The 23424-nt window shown below is 39.6% G+C and overlaps 1 protein-coding gene and 1 long non-coding RNA gene across 4 annotated transcripts in view; one reads left to right on the forward strand and one right to left on the reverse strand.

The window, feature by feature from the left end:
* Positions 1-1396: 1396 nt before the first annotated feature.
* Positions 1397-3808, reverse strand: LOC138106262 (uncharacterized). The gene is made up of 3 exons (XR_011148954.1): positions 3153-3808; positions 2531-2677; positions 1397-2327 (listed from the first exon to the last, which is right to left on the reverse strand). It is a non-coding gene; the product is annotated as an uncharacterized lncRNA (long non-coding RNA).
* A 1137-nt stretch (positions 3809-4945) lies between these two features.
* Positions 4946-23424, forward strand: part of MPP7 (MAGUK p55 scaffold protein 7) — a 156487-nt gene continuing 138008 nt past the window's right edge. Inside the window, exons 1-3 of one of the 3 annotated variants that reach the window (XM_069006569.1) lie at positions 4946-5031; positions 9459-9533; positions 10777-12252. The gene's annotated coding sequence lies outside the window, so the exon portion shown is untranslated. The remainder of the gene's footprint in view (positions 5032-9458; positions 9534-10776; positions 12253-23424) is intronic. The other 2 variants (XM_069006568.1, XM_069006570.1) reach the window with 2 other exon arrangements.

Below are 23424 nucleotides of genomic sequence, written 5' to 3' on the forward strand. Positions count from 1 at the left end.
GAAGGAACATGGCCCAAGTGGACAAGCAGTTGAATATGAGTGCACTGCTGCTGCTGTGGCAAAAAAGCCAACAGGATCCTGGGCTGAATCAACCAGGGCATCAACAGCAGAAATAAAGATGTCATTATCCCACTCTACTCAGCACTTGCCAGACTACACCTGGAACAGTGAGTTCAGTTTTTGTTCCCACTGTGCAAAAATAGGTGGGCAGCTGGAGAGGGTCACAAAGATGATCCGAGGGTTTAAGCCTGCCACGTGAGGAAAGGCTGAGAGAACTGGGCTTGCTCAGCCTTGAGAACAGAAGGCTCAGGGGAGACCTTATGACCATGTTCCAGTATTTAAGGGGTGGCTACAAAGAAGATGGAGAGTCAATTTTTAAAATGAGACACATGGAAAAGACAAGGGGGAACGGGTACAAGTTACTTCCGCGGAGATTCCGATTGGACACAAGAGGAATATTTTTCACAAGAACAACCAACCATTGGAATAATCTCCCCAAAAAGTGGTGGATTTCCCAACTTTGGACACTTTTAAGATTAGTCTGGGCAGGGTGCTGGACCATCTGGTCTGGATGATAGTTTTGCCAAGAAAGGTTGGACCTTTGGACCAGATAATTCTTCTGGTCCCTTCCAACCTAGCATTCCATGACTAACACTATAGACAGAAAAATTTTACAAGGTGAAGGGAAAAAAATGATGTATTTTGAGACTTTTATAAATAAAATGAAAGAAGAAAGTTAAAATTAACTTATGAGCAGCTAGAAAAATTTCTCAACCTAAACCAACAAAAAATAAAGATCAATATATTTATATTATATTCAATACATGATATAATATATAATATATATAATATATATTATATTATATATAATATTTATTCATATTAATGTATTTAAGCTCCACATGCCCTACACAAACATGACAGATTTCTACTCTATCAGTCAGAAATCTGGACTCTCTAGAGCACTTTTTTGCTTTAACAAACTAGGATTTTACTACAAGTTGCATCTGTAATAGGAAGACCAGGCAAATAATGTGTACACATGAATGTGCATATTCTTTCAATAAAATAATTTGCATAATTCATTTACTATACCTAGATATACTTCAGAGTTTTGCTGAACAAAAAATTTCAGAAGGTTTTGCAATTATAATAGGAAAAAGTGAGAAAACAAACTAAGTATGCCTTTAATAAATGAAACCATTTTAACATATTTTCCAGTATCCTTGATTTGCAATGACTGAAACATTATATTTTCCAGTATCCTCAGTTTGCAATGACTGAAACAGATATTCTGCTGGTTCCAGTTCTGTTCAGCCAGTCCTTTGTGCTAGCCACAAGCCTGTCTGCTGAAATACTGTGAAGATGAAAGAGTAACACAAAAAAAAAAGTAAGTATTTAAAATGCAATAGGAAAAAAAAAGATGTCTATGACTACTTATTTCACTTGCACCACCAATGCTGGAATTTGAGATGAAAAATAGAATAATAACATTTATACTCGTATCAGAGAAAAATCAAGGAAATAAACTTGGCTCGAGACAGCTGTCATAATTTTTTTTGGAGCAAATCAAATAGATGTGTTTGAAAAAAAACCCCACCCAACCTGTTCTCTAGAAAATTTTCTAAATAAGCAAGTCTGGTGAACTCTTCAGTAAGTGTAATGTAACACAGACTGTGTGCCACAATCCGGAGAACACAGCTTGAATGCTAGGAACAGAGTGGGAGACACCTGAGATGGCTCTGTTAAATTATGCAAGAATCTCAGCTATGCAGAGCAAGTGTGTCAGTGTCAGGAGGTGAATAACACCAAAGCAGTTTCTAAACACACACAGCTAAACATATTTGAAGCAGGAGTTCTCAAATTGTCCCATAGGGCTGCCCACGCTTTGAAGAGAAACTGGCTCAGTTTCACTTCCCATTAATGATCGTGTAATATCTTTTTGCCAAATACAGCAATTGCCTGCATGGAAAAATAATTTCAGGAAAATATTTAATATGTTTTTAACTGCCTTGTAACAGCAACTTAGCAACTGAAAAGAGAGATGCCAACACCTTGTGATGGGCTAAACCTTCAGAACTAACCAGGAAGTTTCTGTGGGTGGAATGTGATAAGCAGACATGGTACCACCTGAGATGTCTTTCTACTGCTGCATCCCCCTGAGAGAGATGTAGAATGCTGCCTTTGCAGATTTCCAACCATGTCAACAAGACAGAAGAAAATACCCCAGACATATCAGTCGTATCTGAAGTGTTTTGGGGACCAGTGTGTCTCAACAGCTTCTCAAGTGTCTTATTTCTTCCTGCCATTTTCCACCAGAAAGAGCTCTAGGAGGAAATGAAAAGGAGCAGGTCATCCAACCTGCCTAAATGTACCTTCCTAACCATATTTTACTAGTCTGGCTCTTAGACTTTCAGACTTGGACTGATTTAATAATTGTGAGATGCTTAGTTCTTAACCAAAGTCACACTGAAGAATGTTCTTTGAAGATGGTTTGGAAAAAAACCTTGGGTATGGAAAAAGCACTGACCTGTGGAAAGTTCTTCACTCTCTCCTTAGCTTCATCACGTTTCATATTACTGAGTGTTCAGCTTACAGGAGTTGCTTTGCTTTGGATTTGTGGAGAATACACCCTTTTTCACAACCAATAGAGGGCTGAGGTCACTCTTGCCAAACCCTACAATAGGAAAGGAAGGATAATACATGGATGGGTACAATGGCAATTCATCTTTCTGGCTGGAAGCCTTGTTTTGGAGTTTTGTTGCTTAGTGTCTGTCAGCACTTTCATCCTGGGGAATTTCAATTTCTCCAACAACAACAGCCTGACTGCAACTAAAAGTTTGCATATAAAGCATCAGAACTCAGAGCTATTTTTGGTAAAATTAATTTTCCAAATGAGGTTAAGTGTTAAGATATGAAGAAGTACTTGGGTGGTACTCAGCATAACAAGAAGGAAATTATTATCTTGGTATTTGTTTAATCTTGTGAAACATTTCTTTAAAAGGACAGTGAGATGAATATTCAAAATGTGATCTCAAACCCCACAAAAAAATATATATTCATCAGGAACTTAGCTACATTTGATGTGTCTAGCATTTCTAGGCACTGTAATTACTCTACTGGCTTTGAGAATAACTTATTCAAAAACTAACCATGTATGTTCAACAGGTTTCCTTTCAGGAATGGTTCAGCTGCTGATGGATCACAAAAGGAAGGACCATGTCCTGTCTTTGAAGATATGCATAAAAAGGAAGTAGTTATTAATGATTTGCCCATCTAAACAAAAAATGATTGACAACATAATGAAATAATGTAATCCTGTAGTGTGCCAAATATTGCAATTTTAAACTGAATAGGAAGAAATGTTGAAGGAAGCTGAATGAGAGTAGTTGCATTATACACCACAGAACCATATGTCTAGTAATAAAAGACATGAGAGGAAACTGTAAGAAACTAGTCTTCTGGAACTGCTTACGTATGTCAATGAATTTTTGGCACAATTACATACTTCATTCAAAATGCTACTTGAAGACAATGCCAAAAGGCCCCTCTCAGTGCAGGAGAATTACAGCTGTCCAAAACCACCTGTAATGATGTACTTTGAGGAGATTAGCCAGGAAGTAGTATCAGTACAGCATGCTGTAGGCTAGGAAGCACTTCTGCAGGCTGACAGTCCAGTGCACTCACTAAATGCTGAGTTTTGTGGACATTGGACAGCACTGCTGATGCAAACACCTGTATTTATAATACCAGTGTATTCCTTTGCTTGGAAAAGACTGAAAGAATCCTTGGCATATTTTATTATATGAAAAATAAACCCATTAAGAATAGATTCATTGAACGAGTAAAGTGTTCTTTCACACATATATAGGACTGCAGCCTCTTCTTCTGAGGAAGCCACCACTGCCCTTGCCAGCTGCCAAGCCCTTTCCATCTCTCAACCCCCTCCCAATAGACTTTCTCCTCCTGCCCCGCATCCTGGCTCCTTCCTGGAGCAGCGCGGTGTCCCCCAGCCACGCAGCACCGAGCGGTCCCACATCAGGGCTGAGAGCACAGCACAGGCACACGGAGCCAACCCGAGGGATCGTATCCGGTATGAACACGGAGGATTCAGAGTGAAACAAAACAGGAGGAAACAAAACCCAGTAGGAGAAGCAAACCGAAATATTGTTTTCCCACCGTACCTTTTAAGGAAATTTTCAATAAACATTAGAGGAACATTGTCGCATTACCACAAGATATTTTGAATAAGTGAAATAATGTGGTTCACTGCTAGCATGTGCATTAAACAGAAGGCACGGAGCTGACGAATTAATTAGCTTGGTCACTACTGCTTTCCGGGCTTGGACAAATAGCTGCTGCAGGTCACTGCTGTTCCCCTGTGCACAGCCCTGATCGATGGTTTGCAACCTTTGCCTGCAGGTCTGAGGGCTCTACTGCTAAAAGGTCCAAACAAGAAGCGAGTTCATATACCCAGCAAACAATTTAAACACATTTCTAGAGAGGAAAATACGTGCATGCAAAGGTGATTCAACTCAAAACACTTCAAATACATTGGCGTAATAAACAAAAACGGGAAGAAGCTTAACAGCACAAATGATAACTGTGTGATGACCTTTGCATTCTCCTTCCTGCAGAGCCCTAATGAATTTCTGGCACTCGCGGGGTTCCCGCGGCCCGCGTTGGCCACGCCGTGAGGGGACTCATCCCCCGGGGCTCCCGGCGGCCGGACCGGCCCCGCGGCCGAGCCCCGCCACACGGCGTCACGCGCCCCCCGCGGGCGGGCCCCCTGCGCCGCGGGCCAATGGCGGCGCGGCCCCTCCCGCCGCCAGCCAATGGCGCGCGGGCCCTGCGAGCGGGCGGGCCGTGGGCGCGCGGCCGTTGGGCTCCTCGGGCCCCGCCCCTGTGGGCGGCGCGTGGCGCGCCCGGCCCGACCCAGCGCGGCGGCGGCGGCGGCGATGCGGAGCCGGGGCGAGCGGAGCTGCGGGTAGACGGAGCTGTGCCGCGTCCACCCATCAGGCCCGGCCGCAGGTACGAGCTGCATTCCCGCGGGGGTCCGTGAGCTGCCGAGGGTCGCGGCGGGGGACTCCGAGGCGCCCGCGGGGCTGCGGTGCGCCGGAGGGGTTTCCCGCGGGAGGGGTCGGCCGGCGAGCGAGGGGATGCGGCAGGTGCCGGGCTGTGGCTGCTCGGTCCCGGCGGCGCGGGGGGGCGCCGGTTCCAAGATGGCCCCCGCCCCCCGCCGCCGCCTGCCCGGGAGCCCCCCGGGAGCCGCGCCCCTGCCCGCGGGGCTCCCTCGGGCGGGCGGCTCCGTGCGGGCAGCGCCGGGTCCCGGAGACCCCCCCGCGGGCAGCGCTGGCCGTGCGGAGCGGGCGGGGGAGCTCACGGTGGATCTAATCACGGCGAGTGCTCCGGCTTTTAAAACCTGCCGGGCTGCCGGGATTCGTTGCGCAGAGCTCGTTCTGGCAAGTAATGGACGTGACTGAGCCATTAAGGGACACCGGGCTGCGCAGCCGGGCTCTGGAGACCTATCAACTTCAATTTATGGGGTATCGGGAACAGGAGGCGTTTTTATGAATTGGCTGGTAATAACTTAAATCACCTGTGAAGCCAGCTCCTGTTAATGCCTACATTTAATCTGCGTGGAGCAATAAATAGTTATTAATTTGGCGTGTTGCATGTGGAGAAGGTAGATGATATTTGTTGGAAGAGCGGTAGATGCCTTTGCATGCTACTTGTGTGCTCTCACTTCTGAATTCCTAGCTTCGTTTTCTTTTGTCTGTGTTAATAGCAGCCCGCCTTTCAGTGTTTCCAGAGCTTTTTTATTGTTTTGATTTCTTAAACAACTTGTCACATCTTTGTCTTTCCTTCCCTCTAATAAACTGTAGAATAACTTCAGGGGTAATAGCTTTCAGTGATCATAGAATCGTCAAGGTTGGAAAAGACCTTTAAGATCAAGTCCAGCTGTGAACCCGTCAACACTACCACTGTAACCCCTAAAGCACTAAACCATATCACCCAGCATTAGAATTCTTCTCTTTGATGAAGACTGAACAGTCTGGACAGTGGTGATCAGCATCACTAGACCTCATGCCTATCTTTGATAGGTGAATTCAGAATTTGTTTTTTACAGTTAGGTTTTTTTGGATGAGGTCTAGGGTTCTTATTTTAAGTTTACATAGATCAAGAGCCCCATTTTAATGAGGTATGTTGTTTTGTAGGTGTTCATTTTAAAATATAGTAGTTAGAATTTTGTTATGAGGTATCATGATCCTTCAGGTCCCTTTTATGCAGGGATGTTTATATCTTGGCCATATTTATAGAAATATTGTAATTTACTTCTGGGTTATTCACTTATTGAAAGTATTCTTTGTCCTTAATTGATGTGGATTATCAAATCTATTACCTCACTTGGAATTAACATTAGGATTTTGCTAGATGTCACTGTTTGGATTGAGTAAGATTTTTTGCATTCAGGGTGTGTGATTCCATGTATCTTCTAAAAAATGTCTTAAAGCAACAGTTAATTTAGGGTTTGTGATTTAATCGTGCAGAGCTAGGAAATGATGAATGAGAGTCATCAGTTTCAACTGTGCCAGTTTATTCATCTGTATGAAAAGGAGTAAAGCAGTAACCTAAATGCTGAGGAGTTGATTTAAATGGTTTCAGACATCAAATAGTTTTGGACTTTATTGTCAATGTGTTTATATTTACATGTGTACACTTAAAAGGAGACAGGAAATCCTGGAGCTGCATATTGCTGTCAGCTGGGAAAGTACATCAAGGAATGGTTGCTGTATGTTTACTCTGTTCTTGTTCTCTTCTTTACTCATCCACTAGCAGTACTTATTAGAAACAGGATACTGTGTCAGATGGACCTTGAACCTGAGTTAGTATTGTGTTTTTGTGTCTGTAATAAAATGTTTTCTGTGTAGGAGCATGTCATTAGGAAGTTAAATTTTAAATTAGGCAGGTGTCAGAGCTGTAAGTTTTTAAGAGTATAGTATAAAAGTCAATACCAGGTACAGAAAAAGCAGGCTAAGGAATATACTATTACTTTGTAAGTTTATTTGCGTTTTTGTTAACATTTTTAGGGCATTCCAACACCTGATAGGAAATAGTCACAAATACGTTTTCTAAGCAGCAACTTCCAGTCCTTTCCTGAGTGCCTTGTGGGAATGCTGTGCTTCTCATGAAGATGATACTGAATCTGCTGCAACTCCCATCTTATGATGTTGCAATGTTGCCTTTCACTGAAACTCCAGCCTTAGTTTTGCTTTCATGCACTCAATCTCCCCTTTTTGTGTGGCAAGCACCCGGGCCACCCCTGAGCCTTTCATGTGTCTCCAGCTGTGGAAGGGAGCAGAAGAGATCTATAAAAACTCATTCAGTAGCCTCTTCTCTCCAAACTGGTTCTTCTGTGTTAAGGTTTACTGTGGAACTTGCTATGATAATGAGTAAAACCAGGAAAAAAATCCAGTCTTGCTGCTAGCAAAGTGTCTTTTCATTGCCTTCTAGAGTATCTTTCGGAAAGTTGTTGCAGTGAGTTAAGCAAGTTTGACCATCTAGAACTACATGAATTATGTGTAGGAGTGATGAAAGCTTCCCACATAGTTGTGCTAATCCAGTTTAATCCCAGGCTGTGGTGTATATATTCTTCCTGACCTCATCTCCTGCCTGATGCTGGTTTTTGTTTGTTAAGGAAAAGATGGAGTATGTAAATTGAGTGCTCCTAATTTTAGTCTTAGAAGTACAATAATATAGCTGAATTTATTTATACCTGCTTTCAGTGGACTGTGGACATTGCTATCACAAGTGATACCATATACTCATCTAATACAGTACCTTGCTCTGTATTACAGAAATAGGGCGCAAACATTGCTTAATACACTTCAAATAACTTTTACACTGCAGTATCCTTAAAAGCCCTTGACAGCCCAGACCACTAGGTCTGTCCCATGTCATGTTGGCCATATGGCAGATCTGAGAACAGTTCTGATGCCATGTTTTTGTATCTTACTGAATCATTTTTGAGCATTACCATGAGGTATTCAGTTAAGTTCTTTGAAATGTGAGTTTTCAAAGACAGCAGTAGATGATAGATACATTGACATGCTCTTTATTTTAGCTGGCAGTCTTGCATTTGGGGGAAAACCAGCAGAAATAAAAAATAAGGCATGTCTGAATATGCACAAAACTTTGATGTTCTTGAATATCTGCTTTCATTATGCTTAATTACCAAAGAACACAACTTGAATTTTCCCCCTGCTTTGGTAGGCTAACAGATTCCATGTGTTCTTAAGCAGTATCATCGAGCAGACTAATCCTTGGGACTCCAGGTTTTGTCCTGAAAATGTTTTATCAATTTACATTGTGAATCATAGCTAGAATCAATCTTACTTCAGAGTTGTAAGCTCTGAAGAAAAGATGGGCTGCTAATATACAAGGGTTTTTGGTATATTTTATCTCTTAGGATCCCATCTTGCTACAGTGGCCAACATCTTTCTTTTTTGTCAGTGATGTAATAAGCCTGCAGCAAAAAGCTCACGAAATGAACTCTTTGTTTATATTCTCAATGACATCAGTATTTAAAAATAATGATTGAATCAGTTCATAAACTGTAACTACAAGCTATATTAAAGAGGAGTTATATTATATATAATACAAATTGGTGATCTGAACTGCATTGTAGTTTGCAGTGTGTGGAGGAGATGGTGTCACATGAACATGGGAGGAATAGGCCTGCTCTGACCCTGTTTTGACTGTCAGGTGCTTGCCATACATGCACCAGGGCTGCCGTGTCCTGCTCCCCACGTGTGTTCCATGGTCTGCTACTCCAGTTGTGCAGTTTATTGCCAGGAGGAGACATGGGTGTTTTTAGTTTGTAGGAGGAGTAGGCAGTGCATAATGGAGTGTTGACATTTGCTGAATGTTGGTGTGCACAGCTAGTTATGGTCTGGAGGTTATTGCTGACTTTTCAAAGCAGAGTAATTAGCTATCATGAAGCAAAAAAATGAGCATCTTTACTACAGGCAAGAAGTCACAAGTACTTAACTTAGCACACATTCGGTGTAGTGGTAAAAGGCTTACACCTAAAATTTTGTACCAGAATTTGCATATTGTTCATGTATAAAATGGGATATATGTCTGAAGTCTTACAGATGTTTATATCTTAGATTAATCTTACCTGTACCTATTTTGAAATCATTGTTTTGCTTAATTATCGTTTTAAGACAAATTTATCTAGGACAGGTGTGGAGGCAGAATAAATATGCAATTTGAAATCCTCTCTCCCCCCCGCTAAAATAAGTCTTTTGACTTCTGTTGTTTCTGCAGGGCTTCATAGAGAATCAGATATTTGGAAGTTAACTACTTTAAATTTATTCTCCTAACATTTAGAATGAAAAAAATGAAAGTATGTAGTATGTCATATTACTATTACCCTTTCCCTTTTCTTTCAGACTCCATAGATTCTCATCTTGGCAATCTGAAAAATGCATTATCTTAAGCCCCTGTTGAAGTGAAAAGTTATCCAGGTAGGACTCCCTTGTGGTGACTCTTGCTCATTGTTTTCTGATACAGAATCAGGCTGTTGGTTGTTTTTGACAATCCTGAGCAATAAATAGATGTGTGTAGATTAGTATTAAAGACCAAGAATAATTTCATATTGTGCTTAATATTAATAAATAAAGTTGTGAAAGTGTTGTGCCATTATGTGGTATAAATACTGTGTGTTGTCTAATTGTGAATTACTTTATTGTCTTGTAAAGACAGCCTCTTTTTTTGAGTCAAGAATGACTAAATTTTCTTATGTTATTTCATCATGTATGATAGTAGAGGTTTTGAAAAAAGAGGGAAGTATTGCAAACACAGCCAACAGTTAGTGAGGACTGACTTTGAAACATGTTGCATTATGAACTGCATAACAAGTTCAGGTGTAGAGTAAAACTGCTTCAGAGCTATTAATTGTGTCTCAGAATCTGAAAACCCACACACCCATTTATAAAAAGAGCATAGAAAATCTTTATTGCTTTCATAATATATTGTTTGGTGGATTGAGCTTGGTTTAGCCAGTGAAACTGTTCTGAGAGGAACAATGTAGTTTCAGATACAAAATGCAGAGCTGCTGTTTCAGACAATATGCCATGAATGCTATCTAAAGAAACAGACTTGACATTGCTAATTATACACGAGAGCGAAGTATATTTATTTCATACATCGATGTGACTGAATTAGAAGCTTCAACTGGCATATGGAGAGGGGTTTTTTTGTGTTTTTAGAAAACACCTTACAAGTTCAGCTGATAACAAGCCTTGCTTATTTATCACGGTCCAGAAAAGTTGTAAAACAGGAATTAAATCTGGTCTAATTTTGAATCGAAAGAAACAGTCCTGAATCTCTTCAGAGCTTTGACAGTTATAGTAATGAAGATTTTCAATGGCTTAATAGATACTGTGATAGACATTTTCAATGAATAGCTGTTCATGAGCAGTTAATTATCTCATTGTAAACTGGGTCATTTGGGAAGCTGTGAACACAGTTAATTTCTGTGTTAGGATTGCGTTATATGTGAAATGTGCATGTGGAAGGGGGAACGCAAAAGCTGCATCATTTTGAAACTAGCAAGGCTGGAGAAGTGACCAAAACCTACCTCTCATTGAGCAGCTTGCTACCTAGTTAAGGTGAATGAAGGCTAAAGCTTAACGATGGTGTGAAATCTCTACTCTAAATCGTATCTAAAAATCTTTGCTCCTCCATTAATGCTTTCTCTCCTACCAGCCCAAGGCAGTTACAGCTGCTCCCACCAGGACAAACAGCAGCCCTTTGTTAGCTGCCTTGCCTGGGGCATACCCTGTCCTGCACTGCTGCTGCTCTCTTGCCATCTGGGAATCCCAGAGACCCTGAAAGGAGCCTTTTCCTGCCTAGTCTCCAAGGTTAACTGATGCAGTAAATCTGTGTTACCTCCAGTACACATCGAGCTAACCTGTGACTTCAGTCCCAGCATTTAATTTCCTATGGGGATGGGAACATCCAGTCTGTACCACAGATTGTAGGCTTCTTAATCAAAGATTGGTTACTCCTCCAAGGATCCAACTCTGTGACTTTAATAACATCAAGATTATACGTGCTAGAAACTTTGTCTTGGTATTGAAATGACACTACAAGTACTACAGCCCGTCGAGTCTGAAAGGGCCCTGCTTAAGCTGCAGTTCGTGACTCCCTACTTAATAAGCTTGTGAGTGTTTGAAATACGATACAGACGGTGACTTGGACCACCTTCCAGCTGCCTCCACCAGTCTGAGCAAGTATCGAAATGGCAAGCAAACCTCAGAGGATAAAACTGTGAATGGCATGCTTTGAGTGAAGTGCTGAGGGTGCCTTTGGTCCCCTGTCTGACTGCTGTGAGAGTCATGTGTCTGTGCCCTGGGACCTGTCGAGACACCCTGGGTGCTTCCCAGGGAAGACTGGCTGGCTTCAAGAAACCTTGATTGTTAAAATGGAGAGCAGAAATCATGTGCAGCAGCTGAGTACTGAGGCAAGATAGAAGTCAGTTGTCCAGCAAACACATTTTTGGATTGAGTGTAGAAAAGACAGATGTTTTACTTTGTTTAGAACCACGGCTACAACTTGCAAATGCAGATGGTTGAATGCTGTTGTAGTCTCCATCTGTTTATTGATGCTGGAGGATGGTGGGCATGCTGGCAGCCAGACTGAGGGAGAAACTCTCACTGGAAATAGCAGATTTCTGGACTGCAGCAGTGGAGGAAAATGTCTTCCTGGGCAGTTAGATGTGCAAAGTTCAGCTGTGCCACAAAGGGAAGGATTCACAAGGCAGTTACTGGAAGAGGGAAATTACAATGCACAAGTTACAAGTGACTTACTGGGACTCAAATGACCACATTGATGACTGGATAAAAGTTGAAAATTTTATTGTGCCAGCTGTAAAGGCTTTTGCTTCCCAGAAGCTATGGAAACTGTTTTCTAATGCTATGTACTGTATTAAACATTATTTTAACTCCTGATTTCATGACATACGCATTTATTACTTAATGAAGATAATGAAGATTCCTTCTCATTAGGGCCTTTTATTGAACTTGTTCACATTGATACATGAAGAGTATTAAATACCTTCATTTCCAAAGGAAAAAAGCTTGGGATGGAAACAGAAGGCTGTTAGAAACCAATACAGAAATTTGTCTGAAAAGAAGACTCTTCAGCTGACATGGCTGTGGAAGAAGAGTTTAAATATTTCAGGTACAGAAAGATATTCTAGCAGAGTTGTAAAACATTTTTTTTTCCAGATACCTGATTTTAAAAGTCATGTGCAGGCATTAATATGACAAATATTTGGATTTTGTTAAAAAACAAGTCCACATGTTCCACACAGTACAGGAGTCATAGGTAATACCTGTTAGGAAAGGTTGGCAAGCTCAGTAACCTTTTCTCACAGTAGAAGCTGGCTGATCTACTAATTATATTTAATAAGTCATAGAATACCAAGGGAACTTAAGAAATTTTGCCAAATGCTCTTTTTCTTTTCATATTTAGAGAAGAGTCATGTGGGGTGTGAGCGACCCAAATCAGTACTGGCTGGTTATCATCACCTTAAATGACTGTAAAAAAGTACAGAGAAACATACCAATATGTGTAATATGAAGATGGGTCATCTCAACCCAGTAACTCTGTACCAGAGAAGTGGTTCACTTATGGCTCAGCAAACCAAAGGTGGTGTTAGCTTTTTCTTATGGTCCAGAACTAAAGCATCCTGTAGGAAGATAGGTTTAGGTAAATACTCTGTTTAACTGCTCTGTGAATAGAGGTGGACAGCAATTGTAATACAGTGTTTAATTCTGTAGCTCTGTTGTATAGGTGGACATGTGTAATCGCTCATGGCTGTTGAGTAAATGTCACTTCATTAATGTTGAATTTGTATTTTACTCCTCAGACTTTCAGCTTTATCACACTATTTAATGAATTCCAGATAGCTTTTTTGACTTCCTATGGGTGATAGCAATTACACTTGAAAGAAAACCAGAGCCATTCTGGTTTCTTTTTCCAAGGACTGAGCTCACCATTTTTAAATGCTGCGAACTTACATCAGGGAGTTAAATGTCCCGCCTTATTAAATCACTTACTCTGTCTGCTCTAAAGCTTTCATTTAGCTTTGATATAGCATTAATACTTAAAATGTATATATTGGTTCAATAGACACATGCATTATTTATCAAAACACTGCAGCTTATTAAAACAAACCTGCTGTCATCACAGGTGAGAGCTCAGAGTGACACGTAGTGCCAGGAAGTGTGTTGTACATTTTCACAAGCTGGTTAATTGGAATGGTGGGTACTTCAGAAAGAAAAAACAAAAGTTGTGGATGCCTTATCCCTGGGAGTGTTCAAGGCTGGGTCAGATGAGGTTTTAAATAACCTGATCTAGTGGGGGGTATCCCTGCCCACAGCAGTGGAGTTGGAACTACACGATCTTTAAGGTAATTTCCAACAGAAACCATTCTATGATTCTATGAAAAAAACCACCAATTAGGTAATACAAATGGAGTATCTCCAGAATCTTGACAAGAAAATGTATATGCATGCACATTAATATGGTCTAAGACTAACAGACCATAGTAACAGGGAAATATTAAGTAATTGGACCTTCTGTGTCTGTTTGGTGTGTTTGTATTAATCTACTGTGTCAGAGCAGCTACATGTTTTAATTGAGGTTTCTTACATTTGCCCACATTGTAAAGATCTAAGTAATAAATTTAGTTATCCTCAGTTGTCTAAAAGCAAATCTAATCTTGTGTGTGATACTTACGGTTAGACATTTGTTTAGCTGCTAATTTGCAGCTCATAAGGTCACTCAGCAGTGGGTTAAAAATAAGAGTGTGTCTTTCTTCCAGTGCCTGCAGAGGCATGGTTGGAGTTGCTGCGGTCCGTCTGCAGGATTCCAGCACGCTCCTGTTGCTCCTGGCTCCCAGGCTACAAGGACAGTGTCCTCACTACAGAGGCCAGACATCTTCATCCATGTCCTTGCACTGGGGTGCTTCTCATTAACTGGCAGGTCAAATTCAAATGCTGATTTCCCTTATTTTTTAGGTGTGCATTTGAGAGGACAGTGAGCCAAGGGGTAACCTTCCCTTTGTGGCCTCTAATTAGTGCGGGCCTCCCAACCCATGTGCTGGCCATCACACATGAATGAAAAGCATACTGTCACCTTCTTCCTTTCTCAAGCAGGGCTAGGTTTTGATTCTGCTTTAACAACTGTTAATACCTCTCTGCTGTTGTTCCTTTTATAATTTCCTGAATAGTGGAGATTAGGAGAATATTTTCCTTTGTATATATTTTGCTGCCTTTAGAAAGAAATAGATTCTTCTGTAGTTCTTGGAATGCTTTTTAGAGGCATTAAATAATATATTGTTCTGAATTAGTAAGTAATAATATGACCTTTTCTTCTTGAGAACTCATTCTTGAGTAGTATGCCAAGATGTTATCTCCCCACTTGAATGCTTGACTAGAGATCTGAGATTTGATATGGGTGTGTGTGACAGGCACACATAGCCTGCCTTCCCCATGGAGAAGTAAGAACATGCCACAGCCTGACTGAAAGCCTGATGTCTAATTACCTTGTGCTAAATCTTGTGATGTTTTTTACTATGTTGTAATAGGAAAGGTAATCCAAAATCCAGTGTTTACATGTTGCAGATCGCCTCACAAATCTAGAAACTAGAAGTTACAAACACATGGGAAACTTTTTAGTTAGATAATTTTTTTCCAGGGGGATTGGGTGTTTCTATGCATAAACTCTTTCTCATATGCACATCTACTATACATAAAAAATTCTTTCATGATGTATGTTTTAAGTACAAGACAGTCCTCACTGCAAGGAGACTGAATGTGTGTGGGTATATGTGTGCATCTACAGCTGTTATCAAGGGAAACATTTGACCTTGAGTTCCAGATGATTGTTGTATCAAACCTCTCTCACTAATGAGTCTTTCCCACCTTCCTCTTCAGTGAAACTTTTCTCTGTCTGGGGAAAAAAGCAAAAAGAGTGACAAGGTGCCGAAAGGAAAATAGATGCTTGCCATTCTTTTTGTAGAATCAGCACATTTCAGGAGAATTTCCTGAACTTTTACTAGAGGGGAACAGGGAAATAGTCCTGGAAATAGCAAAGCTAAAGGAAAAGCTCAAGTAATCCTCTGGATCCTACAGGAATCTTGTAACAAAAGGTAGATGGTAAAAACTTTAAATAAAAGCCTCTTTTTAAGGGGTCAAGGGATGAGCTATTTGGGTCACCAGGTAAGGAACTGGCTTCAGCCCTGACATGAGTTGATGTAGTGGTACCACTGCCTAGGTCAGTGGTTCCCAATCAGTAAGTTGCATTGTCATGGAGCATAGCATTTGTTCTGTGTTTCCTTTTCTTTGTTAGACAATGCTGAAGAGAGAACAAACAGTATTGTCAGGCTGGCTTGGACTGCTCCTTGTAGTAGTTCCGTAATTGATGCTGAGACATTTCCTTCATGTAGCTAAACTGGGCTGTGTTCTGGCGGTCAAGGTGAGGCAGATTCTTTCTCTGTTGCTGATGTCTTATCAGAGGGTTCTTGATCTGACCTATTTTCATGGGAGTCTTTGGCTTGTGACTTGGCATGGGATTGAACCATTCTCAGAATGTCCTATGTAGTTTTACAAACTTGGAATTAAATTTCAATGAAGAAGGAAGAAGAACCTTGTCAATAAAAACTGCAGGTTTGTGTGACTATCAGCCTGAAGCCTAGCATAAACATCTATACCTGAGATCCTGAGAATGCCCTAGTCATATTTCCAAGATAGTATTTCAGAAAGTATTGTTTCAAAATAATATACTAAAAAATGGTTGTGCTATTTGGGACACAGCATTTCTTTGCTGTCATTGCAGTGACATAATAAAAGAATTCAGGCTGCCTGGAAACTGGTTGGGGTGAGTGTAGGAGAGTAATCAGGATATCTGAAAAGGAATTCTGTAAATTGTTCATGGGTGCAGCTTGGAGGAAGCAGACACAAAGCCAAGAGTATTTTGAGATGGGTACAGTTCTTAATATCTGTGTGTTTTCTGAGTGCTCTAAGTTAGTTTTGTATAGACAGCTTTTCTTTTTGTGTGCTTTGCAGTGCTTACAGTGTTTCTGAAGAGTTCAGTTGCCTTTTTTAATGCTTACCTTAAGGGAAGGACCTTTTGTGATACAAAATATTCTTGGTAACTTTATTCCACTTTAAGGTAAGTTTCTACAAAAATGAATAACACTTCAAGCAATTTGGGTATTTACAATTTTGTAATATTTAGAGAAATGAAAACCAGTTCAAGTAGATTTCATCCTCCAGTTTATCTACTTTTGTATCAGGCTGCTGAATGTCAAAATTTTATTGTCAGAGGACCTATATATTATATTGCTGTAGTTTTGTATTTTGCTATCTAACGCTATGGCAAAATAATCAAAACGGTCTACAAACAGTTAACTGAAATTTATCTTAGCAGTATCCAATATATCCCTTTCTGCATGTGATGGAGAGAAATGCAGCTGAGATGAGTATTCCTACTTCATGGTGCAAGGGAGATCAGCTGGTGGGTTATGAGGAGGCTGTACGGAGGCCAAGAAGCAGAAATCCATTTGGCACTTCCAGATGAAAAATGATCAAAGACTTGAGGTGGAGTTGCAACAAAGATGTGAAAGTGGTCATTTGAGCTTGGCATCTGCTGCTAAGGACCAGTTTGCTGAGATTAGTAGGGTAGGTCATGTAAAATGTGTCTGCTCATTCTCAGCAGGGCTAATGGGAGGTCTTTTATGGATCTTTCAGCACACCTTTTTTCAAACCTGTCTGAAATATGCAGCCATACATCTAGAATATACTATAAATCAGATCTGTAGGCTCTCATATTGAATAAAAGAGTGTATGCTGTTTTGACGACAGGGTTAAAAACCACTGGTATTCTATAATAAACATATGAACTAAAATGGTAGGAGAATGCTGTGGTGTGATATAAACTAACTGAAAATGGATTGTAATGCTGTCTTGCAGCTACCACGCTCTGTGCTTCACTAAGAGAATAAAGCTAAGAAAAATACAGATTGAGATTAATTTACATAAACTGTATGGCTCAGACACAAGTTTTATTCTTGTTCTGAAAAACTTTCCAAGGGTTTAACCACAATAGTTTTGCAAGGAATAGGGATATATCTTTGAATGTCAAGCAAGTTGAAAGGCTGGTATGCCTGAAAGACTGACTGCTCTTTGGAGTTATAAAGGTTAGTCTAATAGAATATGTTGTTCCTGGGACTGTTCATGTCTAAGCAATTGTCTTAGACCTTCATGATTGCTGTAGTTTTTCTGGTTAATAATGTGAGGGCTAAAGTGGTGATTTGAACCTTTCACCAGCAAAGCTGTTTTTGACTCCTGCCTGAGATGAAGATAGTAAGGGTTGTACCAAATAAAGAGCCTGTTGAGCATCCTAGATGTCATATTGTTTGGGATAAGATGATCTTCTCTGTGTGTGCAGAAGGCTAGGGGTTCAGATCACTGGGCTGCCTGGTTGCACGGAGACCAACTAACCTGAGCTCTTTCAGATTTGTGAGTACAGCATGAGAGGTGCATTTTCTGAAGAGGCAGCATGAACTTATGAGAAGTGAGGTTATGGGTCTAAGATATTTATGAAAAGACACTCTTTGAAGTTTGTTCTTGGCAAAGTTTGTCCTGCTGTGGTATTAATATCTGGTTTTCCTTTCTTTTTTTTGTGGTGTAATTATTCAGGGGTATTGCCTGACAGATGGTTATATCTTCGAGTTGTATCGGAATGATGTTATTTGCTTGACAGTTATTGTTCTCTTAGGAACGTGGGACAGGAAAGGACCTGCCTATTCATCAAGTTTATTTTCATGCTGTTGTAGGTTTTATGTCATACAGATATAGACATATGGAGCACTGACTTCAAAGCAGCTGAGCCTTTTCCCCTCACTATTTTAATTAGAAGCCTCTTCCAGTGCTAAATTCCTCAACACGAAGAAACTGCTTACAGTGTTCAACCTAAATTTATTCATCATCAGTTGGTAACAATCTTGTGCCAAGACTGTCCTTTTATTTTAAATAGATTTTTCTTACTGTTTTATAATTATTTGTGTGTTTATACACAGTCCTTGCTTTTCTGCTCAGCTTTATTTTTGTTAGGCTAAGGCCAAGTCCTTGCAGCCTCCCTCAGTTCTGTTGAAAGAGCAAAAGGAAGGAATGGGTAGTTGGAGACTTTTCAGCTTTCATGTAGCAGGTTTTTCCAGTTCCCTGAGAAGGGTGTGTCTTATTCTTTGTACTATTGCTGATAAAAGAAGTGAGTAGTAGCTTCCTTGTTATTGTGGTGCACCAACAGAAACACAGAAAATTTTGTATTTTAAACTCTCTGAAAATTGTCTTTGAGTAGCAATATTGTTCAAACAGTAGAGACTCGTGGTGTATCCTCTGATTTAGGAATGCAGGCAGTCCTATGAAAGTGGTGTTGAAAGACAGGCAGGTGTTTGATTGCTTCAAGTGCGTGGGTTCCATTTTATGTTTCTTGTGTTTTTCCTTAGGCTGTTAAATGTTCAGATCAGTATTCTGTGGCTGATCTGTGCACAGACAAATTCTTTGTGCATTTTTAATGACTTACTGCTAAAATATGTGATCAAAGATAAATCAGACCTGTTACAAAGGAATCAAAAACTGGAATTATGTTTAAATATTTTTCTGACTAATATTTATAGACACTTGCTACTTGTAAGGCTCTTAGTAAATCAGTGTGCTCTTCAGATATTTATATTCAAAAGATATTAATAGAAGATGTAAAAGATGGATACATTTTTCAGAATTTAGCTACAAAATTTTAAGAAAAAATAATTTTAAAAAGCTTCAGTAGGAAGATCTGACCTACTTTCTTCCCATTTAAAATCCTAAAGGCTGTTGTGTTGGAAAAAATAAAGCAAATACTGTTTAAACTGCAGTGGAAGGTTTTATGTCCCAGGTTTAAAAAAGAATGTAAGCCTTGTGGTGTTCAACACCACAGCTCGTAATGATCAGGCTCCTGGCTAAGAAAGCATGGAGGCAGGTATCTAAGGACCATATGATGATGAGATTCTGATTTCCTGATTAGAATTTGAAATCTGTAATGTGGAGCACGGGTGCAGTGAAGGTGGTTGGTAGGAAACCAGGGTATACCTTAGACATTTGTATGACCCTTATGAGAAAATAAATCCCATACCCCTTTCTCAGTTTTCTCTTAGGAAGATGCTTTTGGTACCTATCTTATACATAGTAGAGTGGCAGTTAATTAGCTGAGGAGTCCAAGAAATAGGAGGCCTTGTTCCTAGGTCCGTCTCAACCTGAGGGATTTCAAGCCCACATTTTTCTCTTCTTCCGAGTGAAAGTTGAGTTGTTTCAATTCAGGGCTTCTTTTTTTTAAAAAAAAAGCCCTTGTATGTATCTTTCTTTTCAAGCACAGACGTTATGATTTTGAATCCTGATGCAGGAAAACAAATGGGAATTTATAGCTGTTGTGGTTTAAAATGAATAAAAGACATTTTCTATATTTGCAGGCTATACTGGAAAATCCAAGTGTGAATTTACTCATAAAGTTAAATAATTTATTTTCTTTTTTGTTTCTAAGTGGTGACATAACACTTCTGCAAAAAAATTCCTACTCTTCTTCAGAAGGCAAGATTACAGTGAATGGGAGACCTTAGAAGGGGGCAACCTAGCTGGGAAACTTACAGTTAAACTTCAAAATAATTTAAAAAAATTTTTTTCACATTTTTCTATGGTTTTTTGGTTCCCTGTGTGATAACCCTCAAAAGTTAGGCTTCTACCTGGGAAAAGTTGTAATAGAATGAAATTTAGTAAATGTTGGCTCTTAAGGAGTTGCTTAGCTTGAAATTGAAAAAAGAATAGGAAGAATTTTCCTCAATAAAAAAATTAAAATGATCATGCTAACTGTTGCTTTTTAGCTCCAACCTGCTAAATATTCTGTGTTTCTCAGTGTGAGACAGTGGTTGCCTTCATGCATGAGTGACTTCTTGAACAATACAATTTCTGGATGGTATGAAGCAGAATTAATGAAAAAACATGTTGAACACTGGTATGATTGCACACTTTTGGGGTTGGCTGTAAAGCAGAAGGAAGCAATGTGTGCCCAGATGGCCATTATGGGATTGGTTTTTGTGTCCTGTATTGTCTGGAATATGAAGAAAGGGCAGTCCATACATCTGATCTGCAAGACACCTTAAAGTGGTTTTGTTGTCATAGCTGGCACAGTTCACAGCAAGGAGCACATGTGCCGTGTCTGAGATACCTCAACATGGCAGCTTCTGCCAAATATCACTCAAGTTTCCAAATGTAATATTATGCTTATGTCCTATCCTGTCTCTGACACTGAATTAAAACAGCACCTGTTAATATTAAGAATAAATGAAGTTACTGTAATGTTGAGGATAAAGAGGTTTTGGTGAAAGAAAATTGGATACGAGATTTAGATTTCCTGCCTAATTAAATATTTCAAGTGGTGGTTCTACTTCAGTTTTATTTAGAAGTTAGAAAACAATATTAGCTAGCACATGCCCTTTTACTTAAATCTTCTTTCATGAGCTGGTGTTTGCTGACACTCAGTTCAAATGCTTTTAAGGAATAATCTGAAACACTCTGGAACATCATTTTTGGTTTTGAGATAAGTGGGGTTTTTTTCAGAAGCTTGTTATTCTTCTGCATGTTGGCTGATTCTCATTTGCATTTAAATCAGCTTTAGCAGAGTTGTGTAGCTTATTGGTGTTCCTCTTCAGTCTGACAGCTGAAGAATAGCAGATGTAAGTATGAACATTAGGCTAAGGCTTGCAGTATGCAGCCAACATTCATTTGTTCTGGTACTCTGGATTAGAAGGTTAAAACACTTTCTAGTTTCTGCCTCAACACACTGGTTTCTGCCTCAACTAGTGAACATAGCTGAGTTTTTTGGGTTTAATACTGCTTTTGAATAGCACTGAAATTACTAAAAGTGGTGAACATCTGTACTGTGGATTTTAGTGCTATGGGTAAAGAAAGGTAAAGCTACTGATGCACAGCTGTTTTTCTAACACCATAGCTGTCTTTCAGGATATTGTTTCAAAAGAATGTGTTCTCTTTAAGTCTGAAGAATATCTTGAAAAAAAGATCTGTTCTGGACTCTATAACTGAATTTCTGTGAAGAGTGGTAGATAAAGGACCACGATCATCTAAGGACTGTTCTGTTTGTAGTGGGAAGAAAGAAGTGGGGGCAAGAAGATGATAGTACCTTTATTAGGATGTCAGCAAGGAGATGACTGGGGAAGAGAATACTCTCTGTTGCTGCTCAGAATGAACGGTGTGTGGCTCCTTGGATGGGAAAGCAGGAGTAGCTGGTTGACAAGGACCAAGAGATCCAAATGGATCTTAAGTTGGGCAACGTCTACCTTGCACTGAGAAATGTGATTAACATGACAGATTCTCCAAAAGATTAATTGTGGAGGAAGTTGTCTGGGAAGAACTGAGATAATGTGGGAGAGCTGGTTGTGTTCCTTGATATGATGACAGTTCAGTACTTTCATCTCCTAATATCCATAATGAAAAGCACTTGAAACTTAGAAAAGGAGCAGAAGAACTAGTGATTTTAGTTGAAGAACACTGTTTCAGAGGTTCTTGTGAATGTGCATTGCTTTCAGTGGAATTAATGGAGTAGAAAAACCTGCCCTCCAGATTTTATGTGATGATAGAAGTACCTTTCTTGTCTTCTTGGAAAACCAGGCTTACTTCTGTTTGATATACTTGTGCCTGGGTGTGTCTTGTTCAAATGTCAGTCCTAACTTAGAAGCTACAGAGGTATCCTCCTCAATAAATCATTACTTGAGGGTAACACACACTAGGATTTTTTTTTTTTAATTGAAGTGGATATTTTTGGACAGATACTATTTTAAGATTATTTTAATGGAAGGGCTTCCTCTTCCTATTTTTTAAGTTGCTCACTCATTAGTGACAATAACAGATGAAAGCATTGCATTAGTCGAGATGTTGGGGTACAGAAGAAATAAGAAGGTAATGAATTGTAGTTTGTTTAGAGGGAAGTAAAACCCCTTTGTTTTTATTTACCATGTTGTTAAACTCTATGAAAAGCTTAACGATGATAGTATTAGTAATAATAATATTAATAATAATAATAATTATTATGTTTTTGTCCACAAACCTAAGTTTAATTTAGAAAGGCTGAATTATTTGTGTGTTATTTTCCTCAATCATCACTAGCAGTTTCACCTTTTTATGTGATGTGTTTGGGATGCAGATTGCACAATAATTTGTTCAAGACTGGATTTTGTAAATTGCCATTTTAAGATTAAATATTCTGACATAGTGTCACTAGCTAAAACTGTGATTGCATCAATTATAAAAATGTAAAGTAAATTTTTCATTGCTTTCAATGTCTGAATACATACTGTGAATGTCTAAAAAAATGGTGTTAAATTGCATTGGGAAGTATTTTATTAGTATTATTACTGGTTTTCAAGTAAATTTTTGGAAGCATTTGTAATTTTAAAAAGTATGTTGCTTTCTTGAATACAGTTCATAATATAACATCATTACCATTTTTAAAATTCCTTTTATGTCCTTTCATGTTTTTCTGTGAATGATACCATTGTTCTGTCACTCACTTGAGCTCATAAACAGGAAAATATTTTCCAAATTCAGCATCATGTCAAGGCTATATTTAAGTCTTAGTTATTTCAAATCCTGTAGTACTATCTGTAGGATATATTCTTTCCTTTGGAATAATATGGCATAATCTCTTTTGTCAGTTGCTGCAATGTATTCTCTGTTCTTATAATACACAGCATCTGGTTGTGCTTCTCTCTGAAAAAATTCTGCTGCAAAAAATTTACAAGACTGTTGATTGTATCATGTAATTCTTTTTTTTTTTTATATTCTGCAGAATCCCTCTTTCTATACAGTTCTATACAGGGTTCCAGACCTCCCTTCAAACTCCTTCCCTTGTCTGCTCCTGTCCTTCCTGTCATTAAATCACCAGTAATCTGCTGATACATAGGGGTCCACCTCCAGTCAGCCCTTAGTGACTGCCTTCAAATCTTCACGTGAATGTCTTGAAGCTTTCTCTCACAGAATATCCTAAACCAGAAGGCAGCTTGACTCCAGATGAGTGGTGACTTGTTTTCTGCAGTGGGGTGCTGAGGGGAGATCTCTGCGCCTGTTTTGTGGAGCAGTCCCTCAGTCAGAGCACAGAGCTGGGTGCGTTCTGTCTGCTCAGAGCATGCAGGTACTTTGGATTCCAAGCAACCTTGCACTGTAACTCGTAGACAGACCTTAGTTTCATAGCTGCAGTTAAAACTCTTTTAGCTTTCTAAAGTGGGTGGTATGTATTTTG

The sequence above is a fragment of the Aphelocoma coerulescens genome, chromosome 2, assembly GCF_041296385.1.
Source record: "Aphelocoma coerulescens isolate FSJ_1873_10779 chromosome 2, UR_Acoe_1.0, whole genome shotgun sequence".
NCBI lineage: Eukaryota > Metazoa > Chordata > Aves > Passeriformes > Corvidae > Aphelocoma > Aphelocoma coerulescens.